Below are 26409 nucleotides of genomic sequence, written 5' to 3'. Positions count from 1 at the left end.
TCTTTCTTCCAAGATTTCAAATCTAAGACTGCAGGAAGAATTTGCCTTGTTTAGGCTCCTTGCCCTGGTATTCCTGTTTTTAGTTTTTGCAATCTTTTTTTTTTTTTTGTGGTAATGGGGCTTAACTCAGGACCTGCACCTTAAGTCACTCTGCCAGCCCTATTTTTGTGATGGGCTTTTTTGAGATAGGGTCTTGCGAACTATTTGCCTGGACTGGCTTCGAACTGCGATCCTCCTGCTCTCTGCCTCCTAAGTAGCTAGGATTATAGGTGTGAGTCACTGGTGCCTGGCTTAGTTTTTGCAATCTTTAATGAAATATTCTTACTAAAGGAAAAAAAAATATCAATGGATAGAAACAAAAGAAACTGAGAACTATGAAAAAAAGCATAAACTTTATGAACCTGACAATGACCTTCAAAAACTGTCTTCTCTTTTAAGCAGCTGGACTGTGAAGCAGATAGAACCTGCTCTTTGCATTTCTTGTCCTTCCTTTTTAGAAATTGTTCTGCTGAGACTTTTTGCCCACAGTTGCTCAGCTAATGCAAGTAGACTGCCTTCCTTATAGAACCAAAAAGGTCAAGAGATGTGGCACGGAGGATAATACCATAGCTATCATATTATGCATGGCCAGTGGCACAGGAAACTGGACTGAGGCATACAAAGTGCTGATCACCTCAACAGTACGACGCAGCCCTGGTTTTTTCTATTATTTTTTCTTTCCAATAACTAAAAACTCAATTGAAACCTCAACATTTAAGCTCTTCAAGTTCTGTCACAGCCCATTTTTTCATGCTTAATGATTTTCTCATTAAATGTAGTAATTTCTTACAAATTGCACTAATAAAGTAAGTCCTGCTGGGTGTTTTCCCTCTTTTGAAAATGCTGCCTTTTCACTGATGTGTTAAATTAAAACCCCAGGCACAAGGAGCAGAGTAAATGCAAAGTCTTTATTGTCAGAATCCACTCCCGCAGACTATGAGATCTAGTTTGTTTTATTTTTGTTTTTATTTGAGCTGAGTATCCTACTTTGTAGCCACAGGAAGAATGATATTGAAGATCTCTTGACCTTAGCTTGCTCCATAGAATAAAAATGGTAGTATGAGCTAATGAGAAACTAGAAAAATGACATCCAATTACCTCACTGGCTATAAGCTAAAGAAAACATAATGACATGTCTTTTTTTATTCTGGATGAATAATATTTCTTATCTTAAATAGTTTGGGCAAAAGACCAAATCTGTTCCCAGGTCAGGTGGCAAATTTTAAGTTCTGTGGTCAATAAATGTATTCCCTGATATACTTTGATCTTATAATTTTTAAAATTGAAAACATGCAATTTAACCATTAAAAACCCACTGAACAAGTCCCACAAAGCCTAAAGGTCATCATCAATTAATAATTACAAGTTAGGCTCCAGTGGTAGAGCACCTGCTCTGCAAGTGTGAAGCCCTGAGTTTAAACCCCAGTCACACCAAAAAAAAAAAAAAAAAAAAAAAAAAAAAAAAATTACAGGTTATATAGCAGTTAAATACAGAACAAAGAACATCTACTCTCTAGTGTAACTAACTTTCTACAATTCCAAAAGGAGTACACATAAAGTACAAAATCATAACATGATGAGAAGGAAACTAAAGGAAGACTTCTCATTAAACAAGGAAGCAATTTCTTTGGCTCATTTATGTAATGCATATGCCATATGTTTATATAATACACATGCCATATTCCTGAAAGAATTTTCTAGGGAATGAGGGTTAGGAAGGGCAGAGAAAAAGGGCTTCCACAATTTTCCAAGGTCCTAGAATTCTAAAACTTGGCAAAGCTATCTAAAATAAAAGTGATATGGAAGAATTAAAAACCTTACCATCTTAACTTGATCTTATTCCAGTGGGCAACAGGAGAAAGGATGCAAGATGACAGTGTTTGGTACTTTAGCAATTTTGTAGTAACTGTGTAGCATCATACTTCAATAGATATCAACAAACCAATAATGCAAAAAGAATCCAGAAGAAACCAAGCAGCCACAGTAACAGTGTAGCCAAAAGGAAACAGTCTGGAAAGGAGAGCACTCTGACAATAGGGTCCAATTAAAAGTTGGTAATTGAATGGAACGGAAATTCATGTATCAGTAAATGAGATACAGTGAGTGAAGAATAAAGCGCCCCACCAAGGGGACAAACAGTTAGCCACTGATTGAATGTGTTTTTGTGTATGTTGGAGGTGGAGGGAGGACACACGTTTTACAATGCATCAAGAATTTGAGTCTTTTTGAAAGAAAATATCAAGTACCAGAAACTTTGGGGCAACCATATTCTACATGAATCCTTCTAAAAATACCAAGACCCTATATTTATACTGTATCTTTCCTTATGGAACCGTCAGAATTCTCTCTTTTTTTCCCATTAATTTCTTCTTCACTATTCATTTATGGTTTTGTGGGGAAAGTTTTATAGTATTTAGAGTTCAAAATACAGAAATGTTACATATTTCTCTGTAATACTTCTTTCATGGGACTAAGACTTAGGAACTGACACAGATAACCAGGAAGAAGTAATTCTGCTACAATTCAAAAATTCAAATTCTTAGTTGGGTGCCAGTGGCTCGTGCCTGCAATCCTAGTTATGTGGGAGACTGACATCAGGAGGATGAAAAGCCAGCCTGCCAAATAGAGTGAACTCATCTCCAAAATAATGAGAACAAATGGATTGGAGACGTGGCTCAAGTGGTAGAGCACCTGCTTAGCAAGAGTAAAGCCCCGAGTTCAATCCCCAGTCCCCAAAATATACATACATACATACATAATTCAAATTTGTATTACTCCCAAGCACTGCTTTATTAAACTCAACAATGGAAACAAAATAATTTACTACTAGCTAGAAATACTCAGAAAACATAAAGACACATGGAGGTCATTTTGTCTCACTTGATGGTAGATGTGTGCTGATAGAAGAGTGTCTATGATAATGAATCATACTACCAGAAAACTATGACCAGGCATTGGCACCCAAAGATATATTGGTTCTCAAATCACAGGGATCTCTCCAAGTAGGGCCTGGTGTGAGAGAAGAATAAACATTTTTGTAGAGAGAATATTGTGAGGAAACATACAGAGGGAGGAAAGTCAATGCCACAAGGGTATTATTAGCAGGAACACAGTTTGGTTTGAACCCAGAGTTCTGAGAGGAGACCTGCATAAGAATAGTTCAGGAGTGGCATGGTGGCAAGCCTTAAATAGGGGACTGATTTCAAAGACAGGGGGAGTGATTAATAAGTGTTGACCTACAATCAAGTCCATATTATAAGAAGATAAATAAGATAAAAATATAAGGGCTCGGTTTAAGACAAGAATTTTGATAATAATTAATATAAGATGCTGGAACTAATCAATGGTGAAATATTGAAAGCCTGAATTAACATAGTGGTAGTTACAATAGGAAGAAAGAGACATATCTGAGAGAAATGAATTAGAAATGAATAGAAAATAGAATTAAAAATGGATTTAAAGTGGTCAGAAATGTTCATCAATAGTAAAATAACAACAGCAGAAAAACAGAATCCCTTATTTCTGAGGCAAGTCTAATTGACTCACTAAGTACCATAACAGGTCATCTCTTAGGCTGTGTGGCCTCACTTTGGATATATTTTTGGGCCTTTTCTTACCCAGTCCTTTAAGGCCTATGTTATGCCAATCTCCTATTTCATGAATCCTTCCTCAAACTGTCACTTACCTACATCTGTACCCATGTACTCTGCCTTCCCTCCATATGTCTGTGTGACTAAAACATCCCTGTATCATTTGTGCCCTATATTCCCCTACTCCCTCTCCTACAGAAGGATCTTATCTGATTCTCATGACTTCATAGACTATCTCTTTGCAGACTTCTCCCAGAAGTACTTAAGTCTAAGCTTGTATTAAGTTGGTTAATTTAATATGCCTTTCTTCTTTGTCAGTGGCAGTTCCTTCTAGTTGTTCTCTTAAAAAAAAAAAAAAAAACCTTGGGAGTTAACTTTGGTCTCTTTCTCTCTACATATTCCCATAATCAGTGAAAATGTCAATTGTATTTTCAAAATATATCAAGAATCTGACCTTATCTCACTACTTCCCCACTCCCTGCCCCATTGGGATTAATGCAGTAGCATTCTAACTCATCTGCCTACTTCAGCCTTGCCCTGTCTTAATGTGGCATAAAATATGTCAATCAGTTCATCATCTACTTAGAACTTAGCAATGGTTTTCTATTGAACTCAGTAAAAGCGAAAGATCCAGGAGGCTGTTTGTGATTTGTGCCCCAACTAAGTCTCTGATCTCTTCTCCTACTTCTTTCCTCCAGCCATGCTGCCTTCCCTGATGGGGAGCTATGCACACCCTGCTTCAAAGGAACTCAACTGCTCTCTCTGTCTGCAAAGCTCTCCCAACAGATATTCACTGGATCTCTCCTCCAAGTTCCTCAATTCTCTGTTCAAATAATATGTCAACAGTGAAGTCTTCCCTGATCATCTACGTAAAAGCACAAGTCTATCTCACCCCAGCATTCTCTACCCCACCATCCCACTCTTTCTCTATAGTGTTCTCATGGGTTGAATAGTAGTCTCTCCCAAATTTATGTTCTTTCTAGAACCTCAGAATGTGACCTTACTTGGAAGCAGGGTCCTTGCAGAGGTAATCAAGTTAAGATGAGGTCATCAGAGTAGGTCCTAATCCAGTATGACTGACCTCTTTGTAAAGAGGTAAAAAGGACACAAACACATGGGGAGGACTCCATGTTGAAAGACAAGCAGAGACTGGAGTAATGCATCTACAAGCAAAGGAACACCAAGGACTGCCAGCTGTCACCAAAAGCTACGAGAGAAACACTGAACAGATTCTCCCTCAGAGTCCTGAGGAGGAACCAACCCTGCCAGACCTTAATTTTGGACTTCTAGTCTCCTAAACTGTGAGAGAATAAACTTCTGTTGTCTTAAGCCACTATGTGGTATTCTGTAACACCCCAAGAAAACTATAAGAAGTGCTTATCACCATGTGACATATCTAATATTTTCTTATTTGCTTACTGTGTCTTGCCCTAATGCGGGCTCACAGAAAGTATTTGACAAATATTTGCTAAGTGGATGAAGAGATGGTCTACGCCTCACTGGTTTGGTCCCCTAAAAGGCTACAAAGACATCTTTTGTTGTTCTTTCGATTTAAACCCTTTTGCTGTGTATTTGGGGCTCACTCTTTACTCAGGGGAGTGGACAGTCTAGAACTCTCATCACTACTCCCCTAATTTTTTTTTGGTGGCACTGGGGTTTGAATTCAGGACCATGTGTGCTAGCTAATCAGGTGCTCTTACCGCTTGACCTACTCCGCCAGCCACCACTCCCCTAATTTTACAGAAATGAAACGGTTATAATGAAGTTCTATGGAAGAGGAAAATTCATAAAAGTAACAGACTACGTAAGAGACTATATGCAGATATACAGGGATGAGACATCATGTCCAACACTGTCATAATTATATGTATGCAGATAGCTAATAGCTTTATTTCATCTTGTTGTAAGCTCTTTTTTTTCCTCATATATAAAGCTGCTTGATCCCACTGAGCTTGGGGATGGTTCTCCCAAAAAGTACAACTTGTGGCTATGACTTACTGCCCCACTTACTATACCCTAAAAGAACTAATCATCTTGATCACAACAGAAAGCATTAACAGGGATTAACATGAGTACGCCTATGAAGAGAGTGAGAAAATAAGATCGATACAGAACATGGGAATAGGGAGAGTTTTGAAGGTAGGGGAAAATGAAGAAGATACCCATTTTCTAACTTTATCTACTACTATATTATTATTTGCATTTTTCCAATGAGCATGTATTTATTTTTTAATGAAGAAAAGCCTAAGGAACAATTAAGTCATCATGAAACATGTAAGAGACTGTCATACAACAACTGCATCTATTTCTATGAGTTCTAAATGGAAAGACATTTTTCATGGTCTGGTGACACTCAGAGAATACTTCTATTTCATTGATCCATTTATTTCTTTTTTGTTTTATTCTTTCTGCCTCACTCTTTTTGTTTATTACTCATATACTTAAGGACAAGTGGTAAAAAGACCTTTGGAAACACTGTATTTCACCTACTGCCCTCAGGAAAGTCTACTAATTTGTACCAGATTTATTACAGACAAATCTTATCTTTGGTTTGTGAATTCTACCCTTCTTATAATCTCATACATTTAAAATTCCAATGGATAAACCTCAGGGTTTCATTTCAGTCCACTTAAGAATAATTAAAAATGGGATTAAGTTACAGTTATAGTTAGATAGGAATAAGAACTTTTGGTATGTTCTTGCACAGTAGAGTAACTATATAGTAACAATAATATATTGCATATTTCAAAACAGGTGAAGAAAGAATTTTGAAAGTTTTTACCATAAAGAAATGACAAATATTTAAGAAGACAGGTATATCTGACCAGATGTAAAGATTACATACTATATACATTTATCAAGACATCATATATAACTCCATTAATATTCAAATTTCATGTTATGTATCAGCTCAAAAAAATAAATTAAAATTTTATTTAAAAAAATAAATTGGGCAGATTATGGTATAATCAAACCTTAGTTATTCCATATATATTGTCTTCTCAGTGTATGAGACAAACAGTGAATTAAAATAAACACATGCTTGAGGAAAATGGCTCAAGGAAGAAGCAAATGAAGGGGAGGGAATAATGAACTTCTAAATTTTCAATCTAACACTGGCCTGAGATTTGATATACTAAAATATCTACTGGTACTCAATATACTAAAATGAAAGTTGCCTTTAATACTGAATCACCTTTGTGCTCTAACAAGTTCCTAAAGTCTATGATTTTTTCTATACTGAGTAAGCCTATACTTTACTAACATAAATTCTTCCCATGAAAAAGAAGATCCTGAATAACAAACATAACCTTGCAGTACATGTTTTAAGTTTATATTTCTTAAACTCCCATACCTAAAGACTTTAATTTAAAATACCTCTATTCCCTGAGCTAACAATGTTTTCTTTTTTAGTACTCTATAGAAATTCACTTGGGTATCTTTACCCATGCTAATAAACAAGGTGAGGCAAAGATTATAAAGGTCTCAATAGCCCACAAGAGATCAAGGTAAATAACTTTCAATACTCAAAACATTCTGGGAAACAACTAGACAGAAAATCAACAAAGGTATAAATTTGAACAAACTATCAACCAAACTGACCTGACATTTACAGAACCCTTGACCTAAGAACAGAAGAATGCACATTCTTTGTAAGCTATAGAGAACATTTGTCAGAAATGACTGGATGTTAGGCCATAAAACAATTCTTAGTAAAAAGATTAACACCATTCAAAATGTGTTTTTGAGTCACAACAGAATTAAAAGTCAACAACAGAAATTTGGGAAATCCTCAATATTTGGAAATTTAAAAATACATTTTTAATATACCTAAAGCTCAAAGAAATAACCATGAACGATACTGAAAAAAATTTGAACTGAATGAAAATGAAAACATAACACAATACAATTTATGGTGTGTAGCTAAAGGACTGCTTAGAGGGAAATGTATAGTCTAACTGCCTGTATAAGAAAAGAGGTTTCAAGTCAAGCTTCCAAATTAAGAAACAAAAAAAGGGCAAATTAAATTCAAAGCAAGAAATGGAATAATAAAAATCAGAGCAAAACTAATTAAGTAAAAAATAATGATAATAGAGAAAATCAATAAAACAAAGGTAGGATCTTAAAAAGACAAAATCCATAGGCTTTACCTAGACTGAGAAAAAGATACAAATTACCAAAATCAGAAATAGAAGAGTAAGAACTCAAAAATATTATAAAAATGTGAACAATGTCATACCAACAACTTAGACAACTTAGATAAAATGGACAAATTCTTGTAAAGATAGAAATTACTAAAACAGATTCAAGAAGAAATAGAAAATCTGACTAAATCTGTACATAAAAAAATTGAATTAATATTAAAATGCTTCCTACAAAGAAAAAGGCCCAGATGGCTTCACTGGTTAGTTCTATCAAATATATAAAGAAATAATGCCAATCCTGAGGAGAAAGAAAACTTCCTAACATTCTATGATTCCAATATTTCAAAGTCAAAGATGTCACAAGAAATCCACATACAAATATTGTTCATGAAGATACATAAAAATCCTAACAAAATACTAGCAAGTTGAAACAGAACATATAAAAAGAATTTTATATCATGATTGACTGTAATTTACACCTGAAATGCAGGGTTGATTTAACAAATGAAAATCAATTAGTGCTATGAAGTATGTTAATAGAAGAAAAACAACATGAATGTTTCAAGAGATGTAGAAAATGATTGTTTATCATAAAAATTTTCAACCAACGGAGAATGGAAAGAAACTTTCTCAAACTGACAAAGTGAATGTTGTAAAGAGTTACAACTAACATACTAATGGTGAAAGATAAAGTTGTCCCCCTAAAATCAAGACCACACCAAGAACGTTCACTTTCATTATTTCTATTCAATACTGTGTTCTAAGTTACAGCCAGTAAACTCAAAAAAAAAAAAAAAGGAAGGCATACAACTTAGAAAGGAAGAGTAAAACTGTCTTTATTTGTAGACAACATGATCATGTATGCAGAAAATACCAAGGAGTATGCAAAAAACAAGAACTAATAAACAACTTTAATAAGGTTGTAGGATATAAGATCAATAAACAAGCAAAAAATTCAATTATATTTCTATCTATATACAAGCAATAACCAATCCAAAATGAAAATTAAAAAAGAAATTCCATTCACAACACCATCAAGAGAACAAAATATTTGGCAATAAATTTAATAAAATAAATATATCATTTATATAGTAGAAACTATAAAATATGGAGAAAAAGTAAATAATATTTAAATAAATTAAGAAACATTCTATGCTCATGTATTAGAAAACTTAGTATGTTAAGATGGCAATTCGCCCTTAGTTATTCTACATACTCAATGCAATACCTTATCAAAATCCCAATGGATTTTAAAATGTAAATTGGAAAACTGATCCTAACTCTTATATGAAAATGCAAAGGAGCTAAAACAACAAAACAACTTCAGAAAAAAATAAAGCTGGAAGACTTAAATAAAACTTACCATAAAAGTTACTATACTCAAAACAGCATATTGATGAGACAGATATGTAAATCAATGTTAACATAATTAAAGAATATAGAAATAAACCTTTAAGTTTATTATTAGTCAATTGATTTTGACTAATATACCATGACAACTCAATGGGAAAAGGAATATTTTCAACAAATGGTGGTGGGAAAATTGGTTATCCCAATGTAAACAATGACCGAGACCCTTAACTTTTACCTGTTTTCAAAAACCAAATCAACATAAAAGAACTAAAACTTTCAGAAGAAAATATAGGAGAAAAATGTCTGTGATTTGGTTAGGGAAAGATTTCTTACATGTAACACTAAAGCAATCTCCATAAAAGAAAAATGACAGGAGATTCCAAGATGGTGGCTAGAGGGAGGAAGCAAAAAGCAAGCCTCCTATCGTGAAATCTTGGAGAGACGCTGGAGACACACTTTGCAGGCAAAATCACCAAGAAGAGGCAAAACTTTGACGCCTTCACACCTCCAGCCGGCACAGAGCATCTCCACTTCACGTTAAATGGAGAAACAAGGAGGGCCCCCGGGCTGCCAGTCGCCTGCGCACAGCTTGGGAAGACGCGGACAAGGTGAGCTTTGTGGTACCATGGTACTCCCACAGACAACCCTGGGCCAGAGCAGCATAGCCCACTGGACAGACTGACCTCCACCGGGGAAAAAAAAGAAACTGACTAATAAGCAATAAGAACAATAAAGACACGCAGGAAAGAGGGTGGGGCGCCCTGAGCGCCGAAGACTGAGGGAAGGGAATCCTTCCTGGAATGTAAATAAACAAGCCAGGCCGGCAGGAGAGGCTCCGGCAGGAGTGGGGGCACCCGCCCAGCAATGAGAAGCGGGAAAGCTTGTGAGAGTGACAGTGGGAGGAAAACTCCACAGGAGAGGAGGGAAGACCCACTTCCCACGTGAACTGTAAATAAACACGCAGGCCTGAGAAAGCGGGTGCAGTGTCACCTTTCCCAGCGTGCTTGGAAAGGGGAAAGCTTGTAGCAGAGGCTCATGCACAGGAGAACTCTGAGTAAACAAAGCCTGCATGGCCTGGTGAGTGCTAAGCTCACCCCAGAGATAATGCCTCCAGCAACAGCAGGCTGACAGCAGCGGGCAGGCAAGCCACAGCCGCAGATACCACTCTCAGAACTGTCTCCACTATTTTTTTTTTTTCTCTTTTTCTCCCTACCTTTGATGAGAGAACAACTGAATTACACCTGCATGCTGAAAAACTTACTGAAACTGTATTGCATTTGAACTTGGGACACTTGGTGGGGTTTGTGTGTGTGTGTGTGTGTGTAGTTTTGTTCTACTTTATGCATCCCCTTTGATGAGACAATTACAGAACAACATCTGAGGCACCATCTCCAGGATTGGAGACTGAGACGGACACCAAATTATTAAGACTGAAACTTCATTGCATTTGAACTTGGAGGGTTTTTGTTTTTTTGTTTAAATTTTTTATTTTTCATTTTATTTTATTTTTCAAACAACTAAGACAACGAAATGACAGGAATCACCACATACCTACCGGTACTAACACTTAATGTTAACAGACTTAATTCACCCATCAAAAGGCACCGCTTGACGAAATGGATTAAAAAGGAACATCCAACAATTTGTTGCTTACAGGAGACCCATCTCACCTACAGATAAGCATAGGCTTAGGATGAAAGGCTGGAAGAAGATTTACCAAGCCAATGGCCCCTGAAAACAGGCAGGAGTAGCAATACTTATCTCTGACAAAGTAGACTTCAAACCTACATTGATCAAACGAGATAAAGAAGGACATTCCATACTAATAAAAGGGGAAATAGACCAAAAGGAAATAATAATTATCAACCTGTATGCACCCAATGTCAACGCACCCAATTTCATCAAACAAACCCTGAAAGACCTAAAAGCATATATAAATGCCAACGCTGTGGTTGTGGGAGAGTTTAACACCTCATTATCATCAATAGATAGGTCATCCAAACAAAAAATCAATAAAGAAATCCAAGATCTAAAATATACAATAGATCAAATGGACCTAGTTGATGTCTACAGAACATTTCATCCAACTTCTACACAATATACATTCTTCTCAGCAGCCCATGGAACCTTCTCCAAAATACATCATCTCCTAGGGCACAAAGCAAGTCTCAGCAAATATAAGAAAACAGAAATTATACCATGCATACTATCTGATCACAATGCACTAAAAGTAGAACTCAACAACAAAAGTAAAGACAAAAACCATGCAAACAACTAGAAACTAAATAATTCATTACTTAATAAACAATGGATCATCGATGAAATTAAAGAGGAAATTAAAAAGTTCCTGGAAGTCAATGAAAATAAAAACACAACCTACCGGAACCTATGGGACACAGCTAAGGCAGTCCTGAGAGGAAAGTTTATAGCCATGAGTGCATGTATTAAAAAGACTGAAAGATCCCAAATCAATGACCTAATGATACATCTCAAACTCCTAGAAAAACAAGAACAAGCAAATCCCAAAACAAATAGAAGGAGAGAAATAATAAAAATAAGAGCTGAAATCAACGAAATAGAAACAAAATACCATACAAACAATTAATGAAACAAAAAGTTGGTTCTTTGAAAAAATAAACAAGATCGATACACCCCTGGCAAACCTGACTAAAATGAGGAGAGAAAAAACCCAAATTAGTAGAATCAGGAATGCAAAAGGGGGAGATAACAACAAACACATAGAAATCCAGGAAATCATCAGAGACTACTTTGAGAACCTATATTCAAATAAATTTGAAAACCTTAAAGAAATGGACAGATTTCTAGATACATATGATCATCCAAAACTGAACCAAGAGGAAATTAATCACCTGAATAGGCCTATAACACAAAATGAAATTGAAGCAGCAATCAAGAGTCTCCCCAAAAAGAAAAGTCCAGGACCTGATGGATTCTCTGCTGAATTCTATCAGACCTTTAAAGAAGAACTGATACCAACCCTCCTTAAACTGTTCCACGAAATAGAAAGGGAAGGAAAACTGCCAAACACATTTTATGAAGCCAGTATTACACTTATCCCAAAACCAGGCAAAGACACCTCCAAAATGGAGAACTACAGGCCAATCTCCTTAATGAACATTGACGTAAAAATCCTCAACAAAATAATGGCAAACCGAATTCAACAACACATCAAAAAGATTATTCACCACGACCAAGTAGGCTTCATCCCAAGGATGCAGGGGTGGTTCAACATATGAAAATCAATAAACGTAATAAACCACATTAAACCACATTAACAGAAGCAAAGACAAAAACCACCTGATCATCTCAATAGATGCAGAAAAAGCCTTTGATAAGATCCAACACCATTTCATGATAAAAGCTCTAAGAAAACTAGGAATAGAAGGAAAGTACCTCAACATTATAAAGGCTATATATGACAAACCTACAGCCAGCATTATACTTAACAGAGAAAAACTGAAACCATTCCCTCTAAAATCAGGAACCAGACAAGGATGCCCACTATCTCCACTCCTATTCAACATAGTACTGGAATTCCTAGCCAGAGCAATTAGGCAAGAAGAAGGAATAAAAGGAATACAAATAGGTAAAGAAACTGTCAAAATATCCCTATTTGCAGATGACATGATCCTATACCTTAAAGACCCAAAAAACTCTACTCAGAAGCTTCTAGACATCATCAATAGTTATAGCAATGTAGCAGGATATAAAATCAACATAGAAAAATCATTAGCATTTCTATACACTAACAATGAGCAAACTGAAAAAGAATGTATAAAAACAATTCCATTTACAATAGCCTCAAAAAAAAATCAAATACCTAGGTGTAAACCTAACAAAAGATGTGAAAGACCTCTACAAGGAAAACTATAAACTTCTGAAGAAAGAGATTGAGGAAGACTATAGAAAGTGGAGAGATCTCCCATGCTCATGGATTGGTAGAATCAATGTAGTAAAAATGTCTATACTCCCAAAGGTAATCTACATGTTTAATGCAATTCCCATCAAAATTCCAATGATATTCATTAAAGAGATTGAAAAATCTACCGTGAAATTTATATGGAAACACAAGAGGCCATGAATAGTCAAGGCAATACTCAGTCAAAAGAACAATGCAGGAGGTATCACAATACCTGACTTCAAACTATGTTACAAAGCCATAATAATTAAAAACAGCATGGTAATGGCACAAAAACAGACATGAAGACCAGTGGAACAGAACAGAGGACCCAGATATGAAGCCACACACCTATAACCAACTTGTCTTTGACAAAGGAGCTAAAAATATACGATGGAGAAATAGCAGCCTCTTCAACAAAAACTGCTGGGAAAACTGGTTAGCAGTCTGCAAAAAACTGAAACTAGATCCATGTATATCACCCTATACCAAGATTAACTCAAAATGGATCAAGGATCTTAATATCAGACCACAAACTCTAAAGTTGATACAAGAAAGAGTAGGAAATACTCTGGAGTTAGTAGGTATAGGTAAGAACTTTCTCAACGAAACCCCAGCAGCACAGCAACTAAGAGATAGCATAGATAAATGGGACCTCATAAAACTAAAAAGCTTCTGCTCATCAAAAGAAATGGTCTCTAAACTGAAGAGAACACCCACAGAGTGGGAGAAAATATTTGCCAACTATACATCAGACAAAGGACTGATAACCAGAATATACAGGGAACTTAAAAAACTAAATTCTCCCAAAACTAATGAACCAATAAAGAAATGGGCAAGTGAACTTAACAAAACTTTCTCAAAAGAAGAAATTCAAATGGCCAAAAAACACATGAAAAAATGCTCACCACCTCTAGCAATAAAGGAAATGCAAATTAAAACCACACTAAGATTCCACCTCACCCCTGTTAGAATAGCCATCATCAGCAACACCACTAACAACAGGTATTGGCAAGGATGCGGGGAAAAAGGAACCCTCTTACACTGTTGGTGGGAATGTAAACTAGTACAACCACTCTGGAAAAAAATTTGGAGGCTACTTAAAAAGCTAAACATTGATCTACCATTTGATCCAGCAATACCACTCTTGGGGGTATACCCAAAAGACTGTGACACAGGTTACTCCAGAGGCACCTGCACATCCATGTTTATTGCAGCACTACTCACAATAGCCAAGTTATGAAAACAGCCAAGATGCCCCAGCACTGATGAATGGATTAAGAAAATGTGGTATCTATACAGAATGGAATTTTATGCAGCCATGAAGAAGAACGAAATGTTATCATTCGCTGGTAAATGGATGGAATTGGAGAACATCATTCTGAGTGAGGTTAGCCTGGCCCAAAAGACCAAAAATCGTATGTTCTCCCTCATATGTGGACATTAGATCAAGGGCAAACACAACAAGGGGATTGGACTTTGAGCACATGATAAAAGCTTTAGCACACAAGGGAGGGGTGAGGATAGGTAAGACACCAAAAAAAATTAGCTAGCATTTGTTGCCCTTAACACAGAGAAACTAAAGCAGATACCTTAAAAGCAACAGAGGCCAATAGGAAAAGGGGACCAGGAACTAGAAAAAGGTTAGATCAAAAAGAATTAACCTAGAAGGTAACACACACGCACACGAAATTAATGTGAGTCAACTCCCTGTATAGCTATCCTTATCTCAACCAGCAAAAACCCTTGTTCCTTCCTGTTATTACTTATACTCTCTCTACAACAAAATTAGAAATAAGGGCAAAATAGTTTCTGCTGGGTATTGAGGGGGTTGTGGGGAGAAGGAGGGGGCAGAGTGGGTGGTAAGGGAGTGGGTGGGGGCAGGGGGGAGAAATGACCGAAGCCTTGTATGCACATATGAATAATAAAATAATTAAAAAAATGACAAACTAGACTTAATCGAATTTAAGAACATCATACTTCAAAAGATACTGTTTAAAAAAAAAGATACAACAAAACTAGAAATAAGGGCAAAATAGTTTCTGCTGGGTATTGAGGGGGTGGCGGGGAGAGGGAGGGGGCGGAGTGGGTGGTAAGGGAGGGGGTGGGGGCAGGGCGGAGAAATGAACCCAGCCTTGTATGCACATATGAATAATAAAAGAAAAAGAAAAATAAATAAATAAATAAAAAGAAAAAAAAAAAGAAAAAAGAAAAGACAAGCCACCGAGTTGCAGAAAATATTTACAAATCACATTCTGATAGGGGACTTGTATCCAGAACATATACAGAAATTTCTATGCCTCAAAAATAAGATGACCCCAATTAAAAACCGATAGAAAGATCTGAATATTCATTTCATCAAAAAAGACACATGAATGGCTAGTAAGCACATGAAAAAACAACCAACATTTTTAATTTTCAAAGAACTGAAAAACTAAAATCACAATGAAATACCCAAACACAGACACTTTTAGTTTATTTGAGTTAGCTGTAACTGAAAAAGACTGACAACACAAGTGTTAACAGATGTGAAGATACTGGAACCCTAAGACATTGCAGGTGGGGATGGTTAAGCGACAAGCTGCTTTTGAAAAACATGGTTGGTTCTAAAAAGTTAAACACAAGCTTCTCATATGGCCCAGCAGTTCTACTCCTACCCAAGAACAACAAATATAGGCAAACACACCTATATGCAAATGTCCATAGCAGCACTGTTTGTAAAATAACCCTGAACTGGAAATAACCCAATGTCTATCAACTGGTGAATGGACAAATAAAATGTGACATGTACATACAGGAATATTATTCAGCCATAAAAGAAATGGACTATTGATACACACTACAACATGGGCAAACCTCAAAAACATTATCCTAAGTGAAAGAAGCCAGATGCAAAAGACTATATTAATATTTTTGTGTGTGGTATTGGGGATCAAGTGTTAGAAATTTTTAGAAAAAGCATATCTTTAGAGAAAGAAAGTGGTTAATTAGGGTAAGAATAGAAACAAGAATTGACTACAAACAGTCACAGGAAATTTGGGAGGGCAAATAAAATGTTCTTTTAACTGGACTGTGGAAATAATCATACAACTATATAATTTAATAAAATTATCATGGACTTATAAATATACTACTTCGTATTAGAAAAATTTTACTTCAATAAACTAGCAATAAACCAGGATAATTTATCTGAAATCTGAGATCAGTAGAGATGCTAGATGATTCTGCTATAGAATAACAAAGCCCAGACTGTAAATCTTACCCTTGATGCACAAGAAAGTACTACTAAATCTCAAGGGCAATAGCTGATATAAAGCTAGTTTTTATATGAAGAATAGCTTCTGACCAAAAAGTTAACTTTTCTCCTATTTCCAAAGACATCTGTGCTGACATTCCTAATCCCTGCTGAAACTGCAATCTACATCTGAATGGAACTCTCTTCCCTCTCCTCTCTTCTTCTGGACAAAGAAGCAGGCATGCCATCTTTTTCTTTTTTAAGATCTTATGTATACATGCATGGACCCAAGAGACAGGACTAATGGTATCAAATTATACTTTGCTACTTTCTGTGTCAGCATATTTTTGGCCCTGGGCTTGCAATCTGAAAGAAGAGGACCAAATACTTTTATTACATTTAAGTGGGACTCCAAGCTGTTTCTAGGCTCCTCTTAACACATTTCAGCTGATTAGTGCCTATTTTAACAAAAACCTAACATCCTTTCCTAAACATCTTAATTGGTTAAGCACTTCTGCTGTTAGCCACAAGCATTCACTTTAAGTCATTGATTAAAGCAGTTTGCACATCAGCACAATTTGAAATCAGTTTCTTTTTTCAACCAGCTGGGCTTAAGAAGCAATCTTTAAGACAGCTCAATTATAGGAGAACTAAGTGCAATGCCCTGCATGACAATGACCTACCATGCAAGGGAAGAATCACAGAATTTACATGAGGTGGAGAAAAAAATCTAAATTGCCATGAGTAAACACTTCAACTGCTTTTTGTAATACAAATCATACTCATGCATACTTACAAGGGTGAACTCCAACAGCAAGTTGGATGACAAACCCTTTTCTCCGAAGCAGCCACAACTTCTGCATTTCTATGACAGCCACCTGTGAGCACTGTGCCTTGTCACACTGGTGGCATAGTTTCAATATATGAAAGGCAGATTTGAATGGACTCTGGCCTCTTCTAGTTATTCTGATGCAGGGAAAGCATTCATAATATTCACATTTTCAGCCAGAGGAAAGATATCTTTCCCATTTTTAACATAAAAAGAGAAAAATTACTCAACAGGTTTAAGGCTAGTCACTTTACCATAAAGCAGAAGAAAACAAAACATGGTAGAAAACAAGATCATGGTGGGATACTACATACTGACGTCCTTTAATTGTTACAGGAGAAATCTAAGCACTCAGTGAGAACATAAGCATCGCACATGTGCTTTCATTTTTATGCTACCAGTCATCTCCTTTTCTTAAGGGACAGCCAGGCTACATTTTCTAAGAGCCATGTCCTACAATTAGGAATGTTCTGATATACACAATGATTGGAACTTGAAAGGATTCTAGAAACAGAATAGAAATGGATGGAGTCTTTTATGGAGAGATGCTAAAAAATGAAATATTTTAACAATGGTTATATGTGCATGATAGTCTTTGGTTTCTATGTCATGTCTTTTTTTATTTTTTATTTTCACCTTATTTCAATGATTTCATTTCAATTATTTGGCTGATGATGCTTACTACTTTAAAATATATACTTCAGGATAGTGCTCTGTGGCATCTAATGAAATGAAATGTATGCAAGCAGTGAAGAAGTGTAAGCCAAAAGAAGCCATGAATTGGCTCTCTAGAATTTGATCTATGTCTTCTACATATTTGCAATAATCTGTGGAAAGTCTTCCTAACTACTCTGGGCCTTAGTCCACCCACATGGAAGATGAACAAGACTCTAAGGGCTACTGGTATATAATTACCATGTCAAATAATCATACACTTTCAGCAGGTATCCTCACCTTCCAAACAGACTGATTTTCATATTAGAATGAGATGTCTTGCCCTGATAAATGAGGCATAAAATAAGTCCAGATCATCAAGTTCTAGGGTTTAACAAATTAAAATGAGTCAAAAAAGGAAGCAAGTGAAAATATCTAATAAAAAATATATAGACTAAATCTCTAGAATTGGTAATCATGTGTTTTCTCCCTCATGAGTAGATGTATAAGTACAATTTTGGGAAAGGACTAAGAAAGTATAACAAACCATTAAAAAAAAAAAAACCCTTTTTTTGCTGAGAAAAAAGTATCTGCATGCAGAAAACTGAAGCTATATCTCTGTTTCTCACCCTGTACAAATATCAACTCAAAGTGGATTAAGGACCTCAATATAAGGCCTGAAACTGTGAAACAACTACAGGAAGTAGTAGGAAATACACTGGAACAAATAGGCATAGGTAACAACTTCCTAGATAGAACTCCAATGGCTCAGCAAATAAGAGAAAGGATGAACAAATGAGACGGTATCAAACTAAAGAGCTTTTGTACAACAAGAGAAACAAGTCGCTAGATTTAACAGACTGCCTACAGAATGGGAGAAAATCTTTGCCAGCTATTCATCTGATAAGGGACTAATATCTAGAATCAAAGGGATCTCAAAAAAACCCTCAACCCCCAAAGAATCAACAATCTAGTGGAGAAATTGGCACATGAATTGAATAGGGAATTTTCAAAAGAAGAGGTACAAATGGCTGATAAATACATGAATACTCACCTTCTCTGGCTATAACAGAAATGAAAATCAAAACTACACTAAGATTTCATCTCACTCCAGTTAGAATGGTATCAAGAACACAAACAACAATAAATGTTGGTGAGGATGCATGAAACAGGGACCCTTATACGCTGTTGGTGGGAATGTAAATTAATACAACCATTATGGAAAACAGTATGGAGATTCCTTAAAAAACTAAAAACAGAAATGCCATATGATCCAATGATACCACTCCTAGGCATATACCCAAAGGAATGCAAGTCAAGATATAACAGAGACACTTGCACACCAATGTTCCTTGCAGCACTGTTCACAATAGCCAAGCTATGGAAACAACCCAGATGCCCTACAACTAATGAATGGATTAAGAAAATGTGATACACACACACACACACACACACAAAATGGAGTTTTGGTAAATGGATGCAATTTAAGGGCATGATGCTAAGTGAAGTAATCCAGGTCAGAAAGACAAAGGCCACATATTTTCTCTCATGTGTGGAAGACAGATCCAAAAGATAAATACATAAAACCAAATATGATCATATACAAACTTCTATGTAGAACATGTGGAATTTATATGTGGAACTACTCTATGGAACTCGGGGTAGGAGGGAAAGGAAAAGAGGATGATAGAATCAATAATATCAAAACATTGTATCTGTGCAGGTGGAGGATATAATATGTTAAAAACTGTTGAATAATGGGGGTTGGCCAAGAAGGGGTAAGGTAGAGAAATGGAAGGGGTTGAACTGACCAAATTAAAGTATACTCACAGTGGGGATACACTGAGAAACCCCTTTGAACATTGATTTGGAATTAATAATGAAAGACAGGATTGTAAAATAGGTACAATATGTGTGGGGGTACTTGTGGGGGGGGGTGAATGGAGGAAATGAAGGTGAGGGAATATGGCTGATGGGCTTCATGTACATATACAAAGTAGACCAATGAAACTTCTTACAATTGCTTTAAATGGGATGGGGAGAGTGGGTGGGTGGGGGGAGCTAGTGAGGGTGATCTAACCAATGTATAATGTAAGGCTATTTGGAATTGTACGATGAATTCCCCCTGTATAACGAATATATTCTAATAAAAATGAAAAAAACAAAGAAAAAATCATTTTATGGTCTAAAGCACTGTATTTAGTATATTTCTTTTAAGATGCGCTAGGTATTTGACAGAACTTATTTTTCTTAAGTTTATCAGTTCTTTGTAGACAAGGGCCACATTGTTATTTTATCTTTATCTGAACCAAGCTCTGACAGATTACATAATTCAGTACCAAGATAATATAAATCAAGGCTAATTACAAAAAGAAAATACAAAATACACACACGGAAATTTCTCCTAGATACAAGGCTCAAGGATCCGTAGTTTAGAATTTGACTCATGGTGGAAAATAACAGAATCTATGTAAGTAAACTGCTAGCAAATGGATATCACACACAAACAGAATTGGCTTTGATAAACAATGTAATTTTATTACTACCATTTTTACCATTATTACCATTTTTACCTTGTACTAGTAGAACTTAGAAAAATGAATTTTAGGAAATACCTTTTTTAAAGTGAATGAATTTTTTTTGGTGAAACTGGGGTTTGAATTTAGGGCTTTGAACTTGCTAAGCAGGCACTTGAAAAGCAGGTGCTCCACCACTTGAAACATATTTCCAAAATAATGTTTTTGATAAAGAAGTATAAGGTAGGATAGGAAAAAATGCAGGAAGGTTTGGCGATGAGATTTGATTCAAACAAGTAGAAGGGAAGAGAAAAATGACAGCAATGCTTCAGCAGCCACAAAATAAACTGATCATCTTCTATGAAATGGACAGGTATACACTGCTACTCACTTGTGTGTAAATCTAATATTAAGCAGCAGCTGTTTGGTGGGGGAGTCTGTACCATTTCTACTTAGGATGTCTTGACAGTTTTGTTTTGTTTTAAAAAAAAAAAAAAGTCATGCTCATATGAATTCAGTTTGGTGGGGTGGAGCTTTGCCACTCTGTCACTATGCAAAAGGCTAATCTAAATCAGGCCCTATAATCTAAGTGGCAAAAACAAGGTCCATGAAAGAGAAAATCATCTCATTCTAAAATAAGTTACATTCCATCCCATTTGCTGTCTCCATAGATCCATCTTCTCTGACAGGCTCCAAAAGCTGTTTCTGACACACCAAGAACATTATACCTATTTTACATACTGTCCTACACTCAGTGGGAATTTATGAATTCAGACATAAATCTCAATCACAAAAGAACTGGATGAAGGATTGAAGTAATATAACTTTTTCTTCTCCTCCAATTTGCTGTCTACCCTTTTATCATTTTAGCACTGTTCCTAAGTTGGAAAAGGGCAAAGAATTGGAAATCCATGTTGTTCTTTTTCAGCAGGTCTGCTGATGAGCGTGGTTAAGGAAGACATTCAGACAAGTGGATATATATGGGAGGACTGACGTTGGAGGTAGCCTAGGCAAACAGTTTGTGAGATCCCATCTCCAAAAATAACCACAGAAAAATGAACTAGAGTTGTGGTTCAACCACCAGGGTGCCTTCTTTACAAATGTGAAGCCCTCAGTTCAAACCCCAGTTTGAATAACAAGTGGATACTCTCTTTGAGGAATGGAACCACTGATTTGACTGACAAATCAATGACGATGGCAATGATACCCTTATGAATAAATAGCATGTAGAGGAAAATTACCTACTCTCACAACTGATTGATAATTATTGTATATACAGCCATGGTCAAGAACTTCTCTATTGTAAAACTGTGGTGACAGAATGACAGGGCAGATTGGAAGGAAAGAGAAAAGGGGCTGGGAAAAAGAAGGGCACCTGAGAGAGCATCAAAGACAGCTCACAGAAGTAGTGGCAGCCAGGAGGAGTGTGAGTAATTTCCTCTCTGTCAATAAGGTTAGAACAAGAAGCATCCTTTTCACTGAGAACCAGAAGAAAATGTGTAGCTGCCTACTGTAGACTTGTTGATATCAGGAGATGTAACAACAAGCTCTCAGTGTGACGTCACTACAATTAGGACCAACAGAAAGTGGCCAAGTTCTACCTAAGGGTGAAGCAATCTTATCAAGTATGTTACTCATACTTTTGGCAACTGAATCAAAAACAGAACAAAAGAGAAGGGCTTTTCTTCCATCTCCCTAGACAGGGGCTTTTCCCAGGGGTAAAGGAGATTACTACCAAGAAGGGTACTTAAAATCTGGAGGGACAAACAAAATTTCTGGAGTTGAAAGGAAAAGAAGGAGGATAAAAGGGAAACCAAGTGAAAGCCACAAAACAGAACAAGCAGCTAACAAGCAAGCTGTCCCTTTTCCCACAGCTCTGCGGAGGGTCTTCTTTTGCAACATCACTGGAAAGCTCTGCTTTAGTAAGTCCTAGATGGAGGTACAGAAAGCCATCCACAGTTACTACACTATTAATGTCCTGGGGCTCAAAGTTGCATTCAATGTGAAAGGATAATCTACTGTCCTATCTGTAGGCACAAGGTATAAATAATCTTATAATGATTGATTTTAAATAATGGAATGCAGACCATAAGGAAACAGGAGAAACAGTCTGGTTAAGTAGACAAGCCCAGTATGTGAATGAGATGTGTCTGAATCCCTGTGTGGTTTGGCGTTTCCATCTCTTCTAATTTTACAGTTTTCCATAAATAAAAAATAATAACCTATTTTAATCTATATGCCCTAAGCATCCACCTGCTTTTGTCATTTTTACAAAACTGCTTAAAATCCCCAGTTCCTTGGCTTGAGGAAATCATGTTTTCCTAAGATTAAGCAAATTCCAGAATATACCCTCGCATGGACTCTTCAGACTCTGGCCACCTGCATTCTCAGGTGCTTTCTCTGGCCTGTCTGAAGTAATTCCAGACTCTAAGCTGCCTCTGCACCAGTTTCCCCAATAGAGAATACAAACCTAACATTCCCAGAGTTTTACCAATCTGGGTATTTGTGGTCATGACTTGGGGTCATGTTGAGAAGAGCTGTGCCAATGAGTAAAGTCACTCACTTCCTCTTCCTCCCTATAATGCTTTTTGCTCCTCTCCTGAATTAGTGAGGATTTTACTTCCAGAAGACTGAGGTACTTTCCCCTCCTCTCAAACCTAACACCAGTGGATCACTAAGCCTGGGGACGAAGACTCATTCTCTACCCTAAGCACCCACTGAAGTATTTTCCCCCCAAAATCAATTCTCTCCTTCAGAAAAGTGAATCTGTTCTTAAAGCTCTAATATTTTCTCTACTTCTTCATGTAACTTTGCAGGATTGCTATGCAGGATAAACAAAACAAAAACATAACAAACATGAAATAACTAATGAATGTCACATGATGGTGATCATGGCTAAATTTTATCCTTGAGAAGGCCATGCCTACACATCAACCCAGGAGACCAGTCACTCCCAGAGGGAGGACTGTGAACTCTGACTGGGCAAGGTAGTTGATAATATGCAATTAAAAGCTAAGGTCTTACTCTTTCCTCAAAAACATAATAATCATTAGGAGCAGGAGGCAGAGATTGGGAGGATCACGTTTCTAAGCTACCATGGGTAAAAAACTAGCAAGACTCCATCTCAACAAACATGCCTATAGCATGTGTAGGGGTACATGCCTATAATTCCAGCTATGCAGAAGGCATAGCTGAGAGGTGAAAGGATTAGTCCAAGGCCAGCTCAGACAAAAGTGAGATTCTATTCAAAAAATACTAAAAGCAAAAAAGGGTTAGGGGCCTGGTTCCAATGGTAGAGCACCTGCCTAGCAAGCACAATGCCCTGAGTTTGAACCCCAGTAGTGCCAAAGAAAAAAAACCCAGAAACAAACAAACCCCACAATCATCGAGATAGTGGTAGAATTAACTTACTGTCTGCTTGAACACAGTCGTGTCATCCAGAAAATAGCACAGGTACCTCATTATGGATCACTCTAATTATCAAAGAAGGGAATTCTGAAACTGTTTCCACCCTCCTTCTAGAAAACTGACAATCTGAATTTTGAATTTCCTTTTCCCATCTAGATGAAGTTTTGTTTTCTGCTACAATGCAAAAGCTTTTCTCCCACATGGCAACTCCTAGCAGGACAAAAAAATTCATCCTCTATCTCAAAACACACACAGAGGCTGTTTAGAACTGCAGATTATTGTGACCACAAAGCTGGTCTTCCTCAGGAAATTCTCATAGGCCTGGACTTTGGGGTTGCTGCCACCAGGATCTGGCCTGGTAGATTGTTTGCTCTTTTTGAGACTTAGTTGGTATATTTGCCTTTGAGTAACAGCACAGCAGGCCCGGACATCTGACCAGATTCCTATACTGTGAGTAGTAAGGTTTCATTGACCAATGCTAGGCAGTAGTGTTTATAGGCATTTAATGTTTATTCTCCACCTAAAATACTACCATGCTAGAAGAGAAAGTTTTATACATACATGAACATAAACACACAGAAGGCATCTTCCAAACAGACCTGACCCTGGGCAGCAAAAATGAGTGCAATATGTTATATACACCAACCTGCAGGATTAACTACCAGCTGCCAGTCTTCAAAGGGTAAATGAATAGGAACTTGAATGCAATCAAGTAAATGAATGGAGGCCCCACATCCTCCATCCATCTCTGGAAGTCATTTTAATATTAGCACCAGCCTAAGTAAAAATGCAGATTATGTCTTATAAGGAAATGTGAGGACAAAATCAACTTGAGATAAAATCTAAGGGCAATCCCAAGGTCACTCTGGGACCTAACCTCTTAGGATTGAGAAAAGAATTCTGTGTCTCTGAAAACAGGAATATCCAAGCTTACTCACAAGACCCCAGAGAAATTCAGTGAGGTTCCATGGTTCCATGGTTCTGGTCAGTTTCCATAACAGGGAGACCTATGAATTACTTCTATCTTTGTTTGGCTGACCTGTGCTACGTTTACACTCCTGTGTTAAGAATACTGTCTCAGTGAGCCCCTAACAAAGAACAATCACAGAGGATTCCAAGATGGCGGCTACAGGGAGGAAGCAGAAAGCATGCCTCCTAAAGTAAAATCTTGGAGAGACGTTGGAGATACATCTTACAGGAAAAACCACCGAGAAGAGGCAAAACTTTGACTCCTCCACACCTCCAGCCTGCGCATAGCATCTCCACTCCATGTTAAACAGAGAAACCAGGAGGGCTCCCATGCTGCCACCAGACGCCAGTGCCCAGACAGCTTGGGAAGACATGGACCACAAGGTAAGCTAAATGGTACATGGTACTCCCACAGACAACCCTGGGCCAGATCAGCATAGCCCCCTGGACAGACTGACCCCCACCCAGGGAAAAAAGAGAGAAAAAAAACCCTGAATAATAAGCAATAACAACAAAAAAGACATGTAGCAAAAAGGGCGGGGTGCCCTGAGTGCCGAAGAGGGGGGGCAGGGGAAATCTCTCACAAGCCAACTGGAGAAAGCAGGAGCTGTGGCACACGCCCAGCAACCAGGAGTGGGAAAGCTTGTAAAAGTGGCAATGGGAGGAAAACTCCACAGGAGGTGGGGGAAGACCCACTTCCCACATGAACTGTAAATAAACACGCCGGCCTGAGAAAGCAGGTGCAGTGCCACCTCCCCCAGTGTACTTGGAAAGGGGAAAGTGTGTAGCAGTGGCTGTCGCACCCAGAACTCTGAGTAAGCAAAGCATGAGGGGCCAGGTGAGTGTTAAGCTCATTCCTGAGATCTGCATAAATAAATCCTCCAGCAACAGCAGGCTGACAGCAGTGGGCAGGCGAGCCACAGCTTCAGATAGCCACTCACAGAACTGTCTTCAGACTCTCTTTTTTCTCCCTACCTTTGATGAGACAACAACCGAACTACACCTGCATGCTGAAAACTTACTGAAACTGTATTGCATTTGAACGTGGGACACTTTGTGGGGTTTTTTTGTTTTGTATTGTTTTATTTGGTTTTTTTCCCCTTTAATGAGACAATGACAGAACTACTTCTGAGACACCATCTCCAGGATTGGAGGCTGAGGGACGAACACCAAAATTATTAAGACTGAAACTTTATTGCATTTGAACTTGGAGATTTTTTTTTTATTATTTATTTTTTACTTTTATTTTTATTTATTTTTATTTTTTATTTTCAATCCTCTCTCTGTCTCTCTAATGCCTGTTCAGCTTACTGTTGATTAGTACACTATCTCTCCCTGTTTATATCTTTGAAATTTTTTTTGTTGTTTATTTTGTTTTTTTCTACTTGTTTGTTTTTCCCTTTTTTCTTTAACTTCTTTGCTTTCCATCTCCTCTCACCCTCCCATTCTAAATATCACCATTGTTATTATTACAAGCTAGAAAATACTTAATTGCACACAGTATAGGGACAATAACAACACCAAGGGCAATGATGGGAAGACAGAAAAAACAGGGAAACCAGTTTCCCCACAGCAAAAAATTAGTACAGGAACCAGAGGGAAATGAAGAAAACAGATTCAGACTCCAACAAAATGAAGATAAACTATGCCAAAGAACCCAATGAAGCCCACAAGAATAATTTAAAAGAAGAAATACTACAGGTACTCAATGAGAATTTTATAGAGATGATACTGGATATGGTCAATGAAAAT

At 37.1% G+C, this 26409-nt stretch overlaps 1 protein-coding gene across 2 annotated transcripts in view; it reads right to left on the bottom strand.

The window, feature by feature from the left end:
• Nucleotides 1-26409, bottom strand: part of Xrcc5 (X-ray repair cross complementing 5) — a 96081-nt gene that overhangs the window by 22334 nt on the left and 47338 nt on the right. The gene's annotated exons all lie outside the window — the stretch shown is intronic.

This window comes from Castor canadensis, chromosome 4 (genome assembly GCF_047511655.1).
Source record: "Castor canadensis chromosome 4, mCasCan1.hap1v2, whole genome shotgun sequence".
NCBI classification, from domain to species: domain Eukaryota; kingdom Metazoa; phylum Chordata; class Mammalia; order Rodentia; family Castoridae; genus Castor; species Castor canadensis.
Note: the sequence above shows the minus strand (reverse complement) of the source record. Positions and strands in the feature narration are given on the sequence as shown.